Genomic DNA, 15,461 nt, shown 5'->3' with positions numbered 1-15,461 from the left:
AATCAGCAATTTAAATTTGATGTCTATCGAACTCCTGTGTAGTTTTTCGACGCCTAATTTTGCGGTTTTCGTCTTTTTAGCAAGTTGGGAGAGACGTTTTGAGGAGTTGTTTTTCATGAAAAGGGCTGCAAATCTGACCATTTACAGGATACGAAAGCTTAAAAGGCAGAGAAACAGAATTTGCACATAGTTTTATGGCGTCACTATCAAACTTTCTATATTTTTAAATCACAAGAATTTTTTTCTGTAAAGAAACTTTTTGATTTAAAATTGCCATCCATCATGCATTTTTTTTGTTTCTATTATATATTTTATATTGTTATAACTTTGAAAGTTGTTTTCCTTTTTGTTTTTCCGAAAATTAATTTTTTCATTTTTTTGATACTGGGATAATATTTAGTTCAAGCAGCTCTGAAGCTGTTTCCGGGAAGTTCATAGTCACTAAATTCAAAAAATAGATTTGAATTTTTGATTTTGTTTGGGCTCAATTAGATTTTCTTCTATTTTGCTTTTTGTATCACAATATGTGACATTTTGATGAAAGTTGGAAATTCAAAAGTATGAATTGAAAATTCAACAGTATGAGTAATGTATAAACTCATTAAAAAGTGTTTGATTTGGTTTTTGTGACCTTTGCATAGACTTTAAAATGCAGTCGGAACATTCAATTTATATCAGTTTTTGTCTTAATTTTCAATCCCCTCAACGAATTGGATCTCAATTGTACTATTTTTATTTCCTATATTGTTTTCTTTTACAGCTTTTCTTAAATAGACATTAAACGTCAGTTGTTTTAATGTTTCTGCGTAACTGTTTTACTGTCGACATAACCTTTGATAGAAATGGTGCCATCATTATTTACAGTTTGTTTATACGTTGCAAATGTTAAATATTACGGCCTGACGAAAGAATACTACCACGTTATATTTATTTTAGCTCTCTGTCAACCAGTTATCTCGCGGTGTATTTCCCCATTTACTGTGCTACTAACTTCCTTGGTAAGAAAACGTCCTTGGTTTGCTTGAAAAACGGGTAAATATGAATAACATGGGTCTAGAATCACAGTGATCTGAATAGTGGATCCATTACAATTTCAGATTCTTTAATTAGTTAAAACAAAGTTAAAACAAATAGCAAAACACAAAAGCAGATAAGCAGATGATGTATTAGTTCCCTCCCGCTCCGAGGGCCCATGGATCATAATCGAATATAATGTCATAATATGGTCAGCATCTATAAAATGACAAAATGATCGATTATAATCCATTGAAATTGGATTTTAATATATAATATTTTTTTGTCTTTATAAACTATTATAACCGATTATAATACATTAAAAATGGATTATAATCCTAATATTTTTTAAGCCAATAAAACTCTTTATAATCTATTATAATCGATTATAATGGATTTTTTCTTGGGGCAAATCATGAAAATTACAATTTTGTTCAAAAGTATCTAATTTTTTGTTTATTACAATTGTTACGTATTACGTTTCATAAAATGTTACATTTCAGAATAAAATTTATATTTTTGTCTCTACTTTTTTAGACATCCCTTCAGTTTAGGCCCTAAAAACTTGAGGGGCGAGGGGACATGGCATTTAGTAAAAGTTGAGACAAGGCATTTAGTTGAGACATGGCATTTAGTAAAAAACATGGCATAAATTCTGCAAATTTCTAGCAATTTTTGCAATATTTTAGGAAAATAATCGAATTTAGTACTAAAAATAAAATGGATTATAATGGATTTTTATTTCAAAAATAATAAATTATAAAGGATTATCTTGGCAAAAATAATCGATTTCCGTGACAAAAATAATGGATTATAATCGATCATAATGGATACTGTCGATACGATCAACGAGACTTCTTAAACTGTGACTATGTTCAAAAATAGTCAATTATAATGGCAATATAATCAATTATTGGTCTGAATTTTACATCTGTAATGGATTATAATGGATTATTTGTGTCTCGGGAATCCCGTATAGTTGATTAGAATCCATGGGCGCTCGGTGCGGGCTGAAGTGGAGCGGAATTTTGTCTTCGGGTTCGTTTTCTAACTCAAAATTAGCTATAACAAATAATTATTGGATTGGGTCGAGTGATGAATTATATTAAAGCCCTTTTAGCCTTTAATCGAAAGACGTTAAAAAATTATCACATCATTGTATCAATAGCGAGAAAAACCGCATTGGCATTTTCTTCGTAGCCTAAACTTGTTTTTTCAGCGCCTCTTTAGTATTTAATAGGAAATTGGAATTTTTTTTTAAAAAAAGTCTGTAATATTTTTGAAAAATTAAAGAACTTTTTACCAATTTTTTTAAAAATAGTTTTTAAAACAAGCCTAATCTAATATTACTGGCGAATATGTTCAAGTTCAACGTTTTTTTCCAGATCCATTCATCACACCACGAATATTACGAGGCCAAACTGTGCACTGGATAGACGCACAACTTTGTATCAGTAAGTTCCTGGATTCAAGAGGCAATTATTAAACATGTGCAAATTTTGTCAGAACGATCAACGAGAAAGAACAAATGGAGTGTCCTTGTTGCGGAATTCGCACACAATTCATAAAATGCACAGTTTGGCCTTGTAATGAACAATTAAAACAACTGTATTTTTTAAATTTCTTTTTTCGTAATTGTAGTTTCACACCATTGCTGTCTGATGCAAATTTTGATCATCATCGGCTTTTTTTTAACTTTAAACGGTCATTTAAGAACACTCATCATTCACTATATGAGACACAAAGTCTAGAACCGTGTTCTAATAATTTACTGAGAAAAGCTGCAATGGTTGATGGCGATTGTGAATGAACACTATTTCACCACAATTCATAATCACGCCATAATGACGCCATAATTATCAATCCTGAGTCAAATATTGTGCATCAAGTCTGAATGTTGCCAAAGTTTCCTATATCCAATAACGTTAATTGGAACCTTAACATCTTGGAGAACAACACTGAATACGGCCCTGAAAGTGGAACAGAGAACAGTATACCATTTGAAATTGGAAGTTATACGAAGGTAGTCAAAGTGGATACGTTTTTGAGCCCGTTTTACCATCACATCTCCGAGGAAGTACGTGACCATAACTTCTTACATGTCATATTGGAACCCCTCTTTTTGCTCTTTACTATAATCGACATAATCAATTTTACCATTCTCTTTACAGATATCTTCTTAACTGATTACAACTTTTACTGGAACAAACTTCCCCATTTAATAATATTGTTTATTTTATCGACTAGTCAGTTATTTCCTAGTAACATTTTAAAAAAGCATTCGAAAAAAGTGTGAATAAATCCAAATTTTCCAAGTTACGTTGTTTCCTCAGATGTCACATATAATTTCTAATTTTGTTCCTGTCGATACGCTAGAAAGTTCTAGTGAACCGTATCCGAAACAGAACATCAGCTCAAACTCAGATACAAATTCGGGCTCGTCAAAGAAATATGCATTGCTTCTTAGTATGTTTTGCACTCAAATGAGCGAAATATTGTTAAAGTCATCAAAAGCCTCAAATGGACAATATGAAACGTTAGTGAATGCACTTTATAACCTAATAAAATTACAAAAAATTGTTGAAGCTTTGGAAGAAATTTTTGTGGAGCCAGTTATAAATCGCAATGCTATCAAATATGATGCTTCAATGAAAACGGATCGGGCAGGAACACTGGTACAAAAAATTGGAAATGCGTCTATTCCAGGATCTAGCAAACATTCATCTCAGCGTTAGTTTAATGTATTTTTCTTAAAAGACTATGTCCACCAACCTTTCAAGATAAGTAAGACAATGCAAGGCAGGACAAGCCAAGGCTAGGCAAGAAAAGACAAGGCAAGAGAAGGCAACAGAAGACAAAACCAGACAACACAAGACATCACAGGACAACCCAAGACAAGGCAACACAAGGCAAGATAAGACAAGACAAGTCGCGACAAGAACAGACAAAACAAGACAAGGCCATATAAGACAAAACAAGTCAAGACAAGACAAAACAAGACAAGCCAAGACAAAACAATACAAGTCAAGAAAAGACAAAACTAGCCAAGACAAAGCAAGGCAAGATCATACCAGACAATACACGATAAGAGAAGGCAGCAGAAGACACGACAAGTCAAAACAAGAAAATAACAGACAAGAAAAGACAATACAAGGCAAGGATAGACAAGACTAGGCAAGACAAGACAAGTCAAGACATGGAAACAGAAATACAGTACAAGTCAAGACAAGGTAAGGCAAATAAATAGAAGATGTGACCACACAATGCAAGATGAGAAAAGAAAAGGCAAGACAAGACAGGACAACAAAATAACAGACAAGAATAGACAAGACAAGTAAAATCAAGGCAAGACAAGACAAGGCAAGAGAAGACTAGGGATGATAAGACAAGACAAGACAAAAAGGAAAAGACCAGGCACCACCAGATCAGACAAGACCAGACCAGACAAGACCAGACAAGACAAGTCAAGACAATCCAAGAAAAGACAAAATTTGACAAGACGAGACAAGAAAGACAGAAAAATTGTGTCAGACAAGATGAGACAAGATATAACGAGAAAAGACAAGACAAGATAAGATAAGACACAAGACAAGACAAGACAAGACAGAAAAGTAAAGACAAGACGACAAGGCAAGGTATGACCGGACAAGACAAGACAGGAAAAGACATGACAAGACAAGTCACGATGACAAAAGAGGATAAGATAAAACAAGACAAGGCAACACAAGAGAAGGCAAGACAAGAAAAGAAAAGATAAGACAAAACACGACCAGACCAGACCAGAAAAGACCCAAAAAGACGACAGAAGACCAGACAAGACCAGAAAAAGCGAGACAACATCAGACAAGAGTAGGGAAGACCAGATAAGATCAGATAACACAAGACAAAACAAGACAATACAAGACACGGAAGAGAACACAAGAGGGAAAAAAAGACAGAACTACACGAAACAAGACGAGCCGAGACGAGACAAGAAGAGATCAGACAAGGCAAGGCAAGGCAAGACAAGACCAGACAAGACGAGACAGGACTAGACAAGATCCCACTTGACCGAACAAGACGAAAAAAGACAAAACAAGAAAAGACAAAAGAAGAAAAGTCAGGACAAGACAAGACAAGTCACAAACAAAACGGTAAGACACATCAAGACAAGACAAGAGACCGCAGACACGACAAGACATGCCAAGACAAAATAATATAAGACAAGACAAGACTAAACAAAACAAGACAGCACAAGACATGACATAGCATACCACAACAAGACAAGAAAGAAGACAGGACAAGTTAAGACAAGAAAAACAAGACAAGATAGACAAGACAAGACAAGTCACAAACAAAACAATAAGACACATCAAGACAAGTCAAGAGACCGCAGACACGACAAGACATGCCAAGACAAAATAATATAAGACAAGACAAGACTAAACAAAACAAGACAGCACAAGACATGACATAGCATAGCACTACAAGACAAGAAAGAAGACAGGACAAGTTAAGACAAGACAAATAAGACAAGATAGACAAGGCAAGACAAGAGAAGACAGAACAAGAAACAGTCAAGACAAGACGAGAAGAGACGAGAACAGATAAGACAGACGAGAAAAGACAAAACAAGACTTGACAAGACATGACAAGACATGCCAAGATACAACAAGAAGCAGCCAGACACGCAGACATGGCAAAACACGATAAGACGCTAAAAAAACAACAAAAGACAAAGCAAGACAAAACAAGACAAGACAACACAATACAAGACAACCTTTAACTATACAAAACAAAGCCAGACAAGCCAAGATAATTAAGGACGAGACAATTGAAGACATGACAAGACACTAGACAAATCGTCAGACAAGACAAGGCGAGGCAACACAAAACAAGTTAGGACAAGACACGGCAAGATCAGATGAGACAAAACAAGACAAATGAAGACAAAACAAGAAAAAAAACAAGACAAAACAAGACAAGTCAAGTCATGACAATACAAGACACGGAAGACAAAACAAGAGGAGATAAAAAAGACAAAATTACACAAAACAAGACGAGCCGAGACGACACAAGAAGAGACGAGACCAGACAAGGCGAGGCAAGGCAAGGCAAGCCAATACCAGACAAGACGAGACAGGATTAGACAAGATCCCACATGATCGAACAAGACGAAAGAAGACAAAACAAAAAAAGACAAAAGAAGAAGAGTCAGGACAAGACTAGACAAGTCACAAACAAAACGACAAGACACATCAAGACAAGACAAGAGACCGCAGACACGACAAGACATGTCAGGACAAAAAAATATGAGATAAGACAAGACTAAACAAAACAAGACAGCACAAGACATGACATAGCATAGCACAACAAGACAAGAAAGAAGACAGGACAAGTTAAGACAAGAAAAACAAGACAATATAGACAAGACAAGACAAGTCACAAACAAAACAATAAGACACATCAAGACAAGTCAAGAGACCGCAGACACGACTAGATGTGCCAAGACAAAATAAAATAATATAAGACAAGCAGCGCAAGAGAAGGCGAGACGAGACAAGACAAGATAAGCCAAGGCAAGACAAGAGAAGACACGACAAGTCATGCCATGATACAACAAGAAGCAGTCAGACACGCAGACATGGCAAGACACAACAAGACGTTAAAAGAACAAGAAAAGACAAGGCAAGACAAGACAAGACAAGACAAGACAAGACAAGACAAGACAAGACAAGACAAGACAAGACAAGTTTTAACTATGCAAAACAAGGGCAGACAAGCCAAGATAAAAAAGACGAGACAATTCAAGACATGACAAAACACCAGGCAAATTGTCAGACAAAACAAGGCTAGGCAACACAAAACAAGTTGGGACAAGACACGGCAAGATCAGACGATACAAAACAAGACACAAAAAGACAAGACAAGAAAAGACAATGCTAGAAAAGACAAGAGAAGACAAGACAGGAGCAGGCAAGGCAAGGCAAGACAAGATGAGACAAGACGGGAAGTGACGAGAAAAGACCACGAAACGAAACGAGACTAGATCAGACAAGACCAGACCTTAAAAAAAAGAGACGAGACAAGACAGTGCAAGACAAGACAACACCAGACAAGACCATACAAGATCAGACAAGAACATGCAAGAAAAATCTTGTCTGACTAGACCAAGCAAAACCAGACACGACAAGACCAGACAAGACAAGAAAAGATAAGAGAAGACAAGACAAGACAAGACAAGACAAGGGTAGACAAGACGAGACAAAACGGGAAGAGACGAGAAAAGACGACGAGACGAAACGAGAATAGATCAGACAAGACCAGACAAGACAAACCAAGACAAGACAAGACAAGAAAAGTCGAGACCAGAGAAGACCAGATCAGACAATACCAGATAATACCAGACTAGAAAAGACAAAACAAGACTGGACGAGACAAGTAAAGAAAAGAAAGACAGAAAAGTCATGTCAGACGAGATGAGGGAAGACATGAGAAGACAAGATGAGACAAGACAAGATAAGACACAAGAAAAGACAAGACAGAAAACTGAAGAAAAGACGACAAGGCAAGGTATGACCGGACAAGACACGATGACAAAAGAGGATAAGTTAAGACAAGACAAGGCAACACAAGAGAAGGCGAGACGAGACAAGACAAGATACGACAAGACAAGACCAGACCCGAAAAGACGACAGAAGACCAGACAAGACCAGAAAAAGCGAGACAACATCAGACGAGGTTAGGAAAGACCAGAAAAGAACAGACAACAAAAGACAAGACAAGACGATACAAGACACGCAAGAGAACACAAGAGGAGATCAAAAAGACAGAACTACACAAAACAAGACGAGCCGAGACGGGACAAGAAGAGACCAGACAAAGCAAGGCAAGGCAAGACAAGACCTGACAAGATGAGACAGGACTAGACAAGATCCCACATGACCGAACAAGACCAAAAAAGACAAAACAAGAAAAGACAAAAAAGAAAAGTCAGGACAAGACAAAAACAAGTCACAAACAAAACGATAAGACACATCAAGACAAGAGACCGCAGACACGACAAGACATGTCAAGACAAAATAATATAAGACAAGACAAGACTAAACAAAACCAGACAGCACAAGACATGACATAGCATAGCACTACAAGACAAGAGAGAAGACAGGACAAGTTAAGACTAAACAAACAAGACAAGATAGACAAGACAAGACAAGTCACAAACAAAACGATAAGACACATCAAAACAAGTCAAGAGACCGCAGACACGACTAGATGTGCCAAGACAAAATAAAATAATATAAGACAAGCAGCGCAAGAGAAGGCGAGACGAGACAAGACAAGATAAGCCAAGGCAAGACAAGAGAAGACACGACAAGTCATGCCATGATACAACAAGAAGCAGTCAGACACGCAGACATGGCAAGACACAACAAGACGTTAAAAGAACAAGAAAAGACAAGGCAAGACAAGACAAGACAAGACAAGACAAGACAAGACAAGACAAGACAAGTTTTAACTATGCAAAACAAGGGCAGACAAGCCAAGATAAAAAAGACGAGACAATTCAAGACATGACAAAACACCAGGCAAATTGTCAGACAAAACAAGGCTAGGCAACACAAAACAAGTTGGGACAAGACACGGCAAGATCAGACGATACAAAACAAGACACAAAAAGACAAGACAAGAAAAGACAATGCTAGAAAAGACAAGAGAAGACAAGACAGGAGCAGGCAAGGCAAGGCAAGACAAGATGAGACAAGACGGGAAGTGACGAGAAAAGACCACGAAACGAAACGAGACTAGATCAGACAAGACCAGACCTTAAAAAAAAGAGACGAGACAAGACAGTGCAAGACAAGACAACACCAGACAAGACCATACAAGATCAGACAAGAACATGCAAGAAAAATCTTGTCTGACTAGACCAAGCAAAACCAGACATGACAAGACCAGACAAGACAAGAAAAGATAAGAGAAGACAAGACAAGACAAGACAAGGGTAGACAAGACGAGACAAAACGGGAAGAGACGAGAAAAGACGACGAGACGAAACGAGAATAGATCAGACAAGACCAGACAAGACAAACCAAGACAAGACAAGACAAGAAAAGTCGAGACCAGAGAAGACCAGATCAGACAATACCAGATAATACCAGACTAGAAAAGACAAAACAAGACTGGACGAGACAAGTAAAGAAAAGAAAGACAGAAAAGTCATGTCAGACGAGATGAGGGAAGACATGAGAAGACAAGATGAGACAAGACAAGATAAGACACAAGAAAAGACAAGACAGAAAACTGAAGAAAAGACGACACGGCAAGGTATGACCGGACAAGACACGATGACAAAAGAGGATAAGTTAAGACAAGACAAGGCAACACAAGAGAAGGCGAGACGAGACAAGACAAGATACGACAAGACAAGACCAGACCCGAAAAGACGACAGAAGACCAGACAAGACCAGAAAAAGCGAGACAACATCAGACGAGGTTAGGGAAGACCAGAAAAGAACAGACAACAAAAGACAAGACAAGACGATACAAGACACGCAAGAGAACACAAGAGGAGATCAAAAAGACAGAACTACACAAAACAAGACGAGCCGAGACGGGACAAGAAGAGACCAGACAAAGCAAGGCAAGGCAAGACAAGACCTGACAAGATGAGACAGGACTAGACAAGATCCCACATGACCGAACAAGACCAAAAAAGACAAAACAAGAAAAGACAAAAAAGAAAAGTCAGGACAAGACAAAAACAAGTCACAAACAAAACGATAAGACACATCAAGACAAGAGACCGCAGACACGACAAGACATGTCAAGACAAAATAATATAAGACAAGACAAGACTAAACAAAACCAGACAGCACAAGACATGACATAGCATAGCACTACAAGACAAGAGAGAAGACAGGACAAGTTAAGACTAAACAAACAAGACAAGATAGACAAGACAAGACATGTCACAAACAAAACGATAAGACACATCAAAACAAGTCAAGAGACCGCAGACACGACAAGACATGTAAAGACAAAAAATATGAGATAAGACAAGACTAAACAAAACAAGACAGCACAAGACTTGACATAGCATATCACAACAAGACAAGAAAGAAGACAGGACAAGTTAAGACAAGAAAAACAAGACAAGATAGACAAGACAAGACAAGTCACAAACAAAACGATAAGACACATCAAAACAACTCAAGAGACCGCAGACACGACAAGACATGTCAATTCAAAATAACTTAAGATAAGACAAGCAGCGCAAGAGAATGCGAGACGAGACAAGACAAGATAAGACAAGACAAGTTCAGACCACAAAAGACCCAAAAAAACCACAGAAGACCAGGCAAGACCAGTTAAGAGCAGACAAAAAAAGACAAGACAAGACAAGACAAGACAAGACAAGACAAGACAAGACGAGACAGGACAATAAAAGACAAGATGAGACCAGACAGGACACGAATAACCAGGCAAGATAAGACAAAAAACAAGTCTAGACAAGAGAAGACGAGGCATGACAAGATGAGCCGAGACGAGACAAGAAGAGACGAGACCAAACAAAATCTCAAATGATCGAAAGATACCAAAAAAGACAAAAAAGAAAAGACGAAAAAGAAAAGACAGGACCAGAAAAGACAAGGCAAGACCCAAAAAACATCAAGATTCGAAAGAGACTGCAGACACGACAAAACAAGACAAAAAAAAATTAATAGAAGAAAAGACAAGACTAGAAAAAACAGGACAAGCGAACACACGACAAAGCAATACAAGACAAGAAAGACAAGACAGGACAATTTAAGATAAGACACAACTAAACAAGACAGACAAGGCAAGACAAGAGAAGACAAAACAAGACAAAATCGAGACAAGATGAGACGAGAATAGACAAGGCAAGAAAAGACAAGAAGAGACAAGGCAGGTCAAAAGAAGACATGACAAAATACAACAAGATGCAGCAAGACACGCAGGTTTGACAAGACGTTAAAAGACAAGACAAGACAAGGGAAGACAAAACAAGACAAGACAATACAAGACATGACAAGATAACACACAACACATCGGAAATGACAAGACAAGGCAAGACAGAATAAGACAAGGCAACACAACGAAGACAAGGCACATCACGACACAACAAAAGACCGCATAGACGACAAAACGCGGCAAGACCTGGTAAGACAGGCCAATAGAAGGCAAAATAAGAAAAGACAAGACAAAACTAACGAAACAAAACAAAGCAAGACAAAGCAAAACAAGACAAGACAAAACAGGACAAAACAAGACGAGACAAGTAAAGAAAAGAAAAAAAACAAGGCAAGACAAGAAAAAACAAGACAAAAACAGGACAAGACATCACATTACAAGACATCACAAGCAAGACAAGACAAGTCGTAAAAAGAAGTGACAAGACACGGCAAAACTCGACAGGACTCGACTAGACATGACACGACCAAGTATGCACGCAGACATGACAAGACGCGACAAGACAAGACAAGACAAGACAAAAAACGACAAAACAAAACAAGTCAAGACAACACAAGACAAAACACTTTTTTGCCATACAGATTTTAGAAATAGACAAGACAAAACATAACAAGACAAGATCAAAGAAGATGAGAGAAGACAAGACAGGACAAGACAAGACCAGGCAAGACTATAAAACACTATAAAACACAAGACATGACAAGGCATTACAAAACAAGACAAGGCAAGACAAGAAAAAAGAAGGCAAAACAATACGAGACAAGACAAATTAAGACAAATTAGTTAATTGCCAAACAAAATGAGTAAAGATAAGACAAGCCAGAGCAAGGCAAAACAAAAAAAAAACAAGCAAAGAAAGAATAAAGATGAGACTGGAGTTGACCAAACAACACAAAAAAGAGACAAGGAAACACCAGACAAGACAAGACAAGGCAGTACAAAACAAGACAAGGCAAGACAAGACAAGGCAAGGCAAAACAAGAGAAGCCAAAACCAAACAAAGAAATCAAGGTGAGCCAAGACAAGACGAGGAATGAAAAGACACGACAAAACAAGACAAGACAAGAGCAGACGAGAGGAGACGGAGGTACAAGATAAAACAAAGCAAGACGACACAAGGCTAGAGAAAACAAATAAAAAAGGCACAAAAATGCATGAAAACACACAGTAACGAGACACGACAAGACGAGACGAGATACAAGCAGACACAACAAGACATGAACAAACAAATATAAAAAACATGCACGATAAATACGACGAGACACGACAAAACACGACAAGACCTGACAAGACAAGACAGGACAAGGCAGTACAAAGTAAGAAAAGACGAAAAAAGTCAAGGCAAAACAAGAGAAGTTAAATCGAAACAAATAAAAAAAGCTAGACAAGAGTTGACAAGACAGGACGAGACAAGAAATGACACGACAAAATAAATCTAGACAAGAGCAGACGAGAAGAGACGGGGATACAAGATAAACCAAGGCGAGACGAGACAAGGCAAAAAAAACCAACAAAAAAGGCACGAAAATGCATGAAAAGACACAGTAACGAGACACGACAAGACGAGACGAGATATAAGCAGACACAACAAGACATGAACAAACAAATATAAAAGTCATGTACGATAAATACGACGAGACACGACAAAACACGACAAGACAAGACAAGAAAAGAAAACACAAGACAAGACAGGATACGACAAGACTCGAAAAGGTAAGACAAGACAAGGCAACGCAAGAAAAGACACGATAAAACGAGGCAAGACAAGACCAGGCGAGAAGAGACGAGGACGAAAGAAAAGACAAGAGGAGACACTAAAAACAAAACAAGACAAGACAGACAAGCAAGGCAAGACAAAAGAAAAAAAACAAGACAAGACAACAAAAGATAAGACAAGGCAAGGCAATAAAATACAAAGCAAGACAAGACAAGAAAAGACACAATAAGAGAAGACATGAACAGACAGAGAAGGCTTGATAAGACAACAAAGGACAAGACAAGTCATGATAAGACAAGTTGAGACAAAACAAAACAAAACAACACAAGACAAAACAAGTCAAACAAAGATAAGGCAATTCGAACAAAAGAAGACAATACATGAAAATATAAGACAGGACCACACAAGAGCAGACAAGACAAGAGAGGACAAGACAAGACAAGGCAAGATTATACAACACACGATAAGAAAATAAAAGACAAAAAAATCCCAGACAAGACAAGACAAGTAGTAAAAAAATAAAACAAAACAAGAAAAGCAAGACAAAACAAGAGAAGACAAAAAAAAAAATAATAAAAACCAGGCAGGACGAGACATAATAGGACAAGACAAAACGAGGCATGATTAGACACGACAAAACAAGACAAGACAAGAGCAGACGAGATGAGACGGAGATACAAGATAGGGCAAGGCAAGACGAGACAAGGCAAGAAAAAACAAATAAAAAAAGGCACGAAATTGCATGAAAAGACACAGTAACGAGACACGACAAGACGCGACGAGATACAAGCAGACACAGCAGGACACGAGCAAACAAGTATACAAGATGAACGTTATAACGCGACGAGACCCATTAAATTAAGACAAGACACGACAAGAAAAAAAAACAAGAAAATATATGACAAGACAAGATAAGACACGACATGAAAGGCTTGACAAAAAAAAGCAAAAAAAAACCAGACGAGAAGAGACGAGGTTGAAAGACAAGACAAGACACTAAAAAACAAAACAAGAGAAGACAAGGCAAGCTAAAAAAACAAGACAAAACAAGACACGAGAACATAAGGTAAGTTAAGCCTAGGCAAGAAAACGCAAAACCAGGCAAGACAAGACAAGACAAGACGAGATAACAAAAGTCATGACAAAAGTTGACAAGACATGAATGGAACAGACATAGCTTGAAATGACAACAAAGGAAAAAAAAGTCACGAAGAGAAAACTTGAGACAAGATAAATTGAAACAAGACAACACAAGACAAGACAAAGCAAGGTAAGGCAAGTCAAAAGGATGAAGACAAAACATGAAAAAATAAGTCAAAACAAGTTTAGCCAAGGCAGGGCCAGACAAAGACAACACCATACGAGAAGAGACTAGAATACAAGACAAAAAAAAACAAGACAAGACAAGACAAGACAAATCCAGACGAGAAGAGATGAGGGTACAAGACAACAGCAGATAAGACAAGACAGGACAAGGCAAGACAATATAAGACAACACAGGCAAGAAAAAAAACAGGACAGGGCGAGACAAAGCAAGACAAGACAAGACAAGACAAGACAAGACAAAACAAGACAATATCAGACACGACAATTAAGGCCCGACAAAACATGAAAAGACACGAAAAAACACGACAAGATAAAACAAGACAAGTTACAGGACCAGAAAAGACCTGTCATGGAACGAAAAGGCATGTCAAGATACGATAAAAAGAAACGAAAAGACACAAAAAGAAGAGAAAAAAAAGTTACAAGACAAAATAAGACGCGCCAAAACCAGGCAGTACAAAACAAGACAAGACAAGACGAGGCAAGGCAAGGCAAAACAGAACAATTTAAAACAAAACAAATAAAAAAAGGCAGGAAAAGAGTTGACGAGACCAGACGAGACAAGAAATGACACAAAACAAATCTAAACAAGAGCAGACGAGAAGGGACGGGCATACAAGATAAAGCAATACAAAAACAAGACAAGAAAATGTACGACAAGACACGACAAGACACGACATGAAAGGCTTGACAAAACAAAGAAAAAAAACCAGACGAGAAGAGACGAGGATGAAAGACAAGACAAGACACTAAAAAAACAAAACAAGAGAAGACAAGGCAAGACAAAAAAAACAAGACAATACAAGACACGAGAACATAAGGTAAGTTAAGGCTAGGCAAGAAAACGCAAAACCAGGCAAGACAAGACAAGACAAGACGAGATAACAAAAGTCATGACAAAATTTGACAAGACATGAATGGAACAGACATAGCTTGATATGACAACAGAGGACAAAAAAAGTCACGAAGAGAAAACTTGAGACAAGATAAATTGAAACAAGACAACACAAGACAAGACAAGGCAAGGTAAGGCAAGTCAAAAGGAAGAAGACAAAATTGAAAAAATAAGTCAAAACAAGTTTAGTCAAGGCAGGGCCAGACAAAGACAACACCATACGAAAAGAGACTAGGATACAAGACAAAAAAGACACGACAAGACAAGACAAATCCAGACGAAAAGAGATGAGGGTACAAGACAACAGCAGACAAGACAAGACAGGACAAGGCAAGACAATATAAGACAACACAAGCAAGAAAAAAAAACAGGACAGGACGAGACAAAGCAAGACAAGACAAGACAAGACAAAACAAGACAAGATCAGACACGACAAGAAAGGCCCGACAAAACATGAAAAGACACAAAAAAACACGACAAGATAAACAAGACAAGACACAGGACCAGAAAAGACCTGTCATGGAACGAAAAGGC

At 37.6% G+C, this 15,461-nt stretch overlaps 1 protein-coding gene across 1 annotated transcript in view; it reads left to right on the top strand.

Moving 5' to 3' along the window:
• Positions 1–926: 926 nt before the first annotated feature.
• Positions 927–15,461, top strand: part of LOC134841147 (TNF receptor-associated factor 5-like) — a 91,725-nt gene continuing 77,190 nt past the window's right edge. Inside the window, exons 1-2 of the mRNA XM_063856946.1 lie at positions 927–998; positions 2,400–2,468. The gene's annotated coding sequence lies outside the window, so the exon portion shown is untranslated. The remainder of the gene's footprint in view (positions 999–2,399; positions 2,469–15,461) is intronic.

The sequence above is a fragment of the Symsagittifera roscoffensis genome, chromosome 3, assembly GCF_963678635.1.
Source record: "Symsagittifera roscoffensis chromosome 3, txSymRosc1.1, whole genome shotgun sequence".
NCBI lineage: Eukaryota > Metazoa > Xenacoelomorpha > Acoela > Convolutidae > Symsagittifera > Symsagittifera roscoffensis.
The sequence above is the reverse complement of the archived record's forward strand: the minus strand, read 5'-3'. Positions and strand labels throughout refer to the sequence as shown.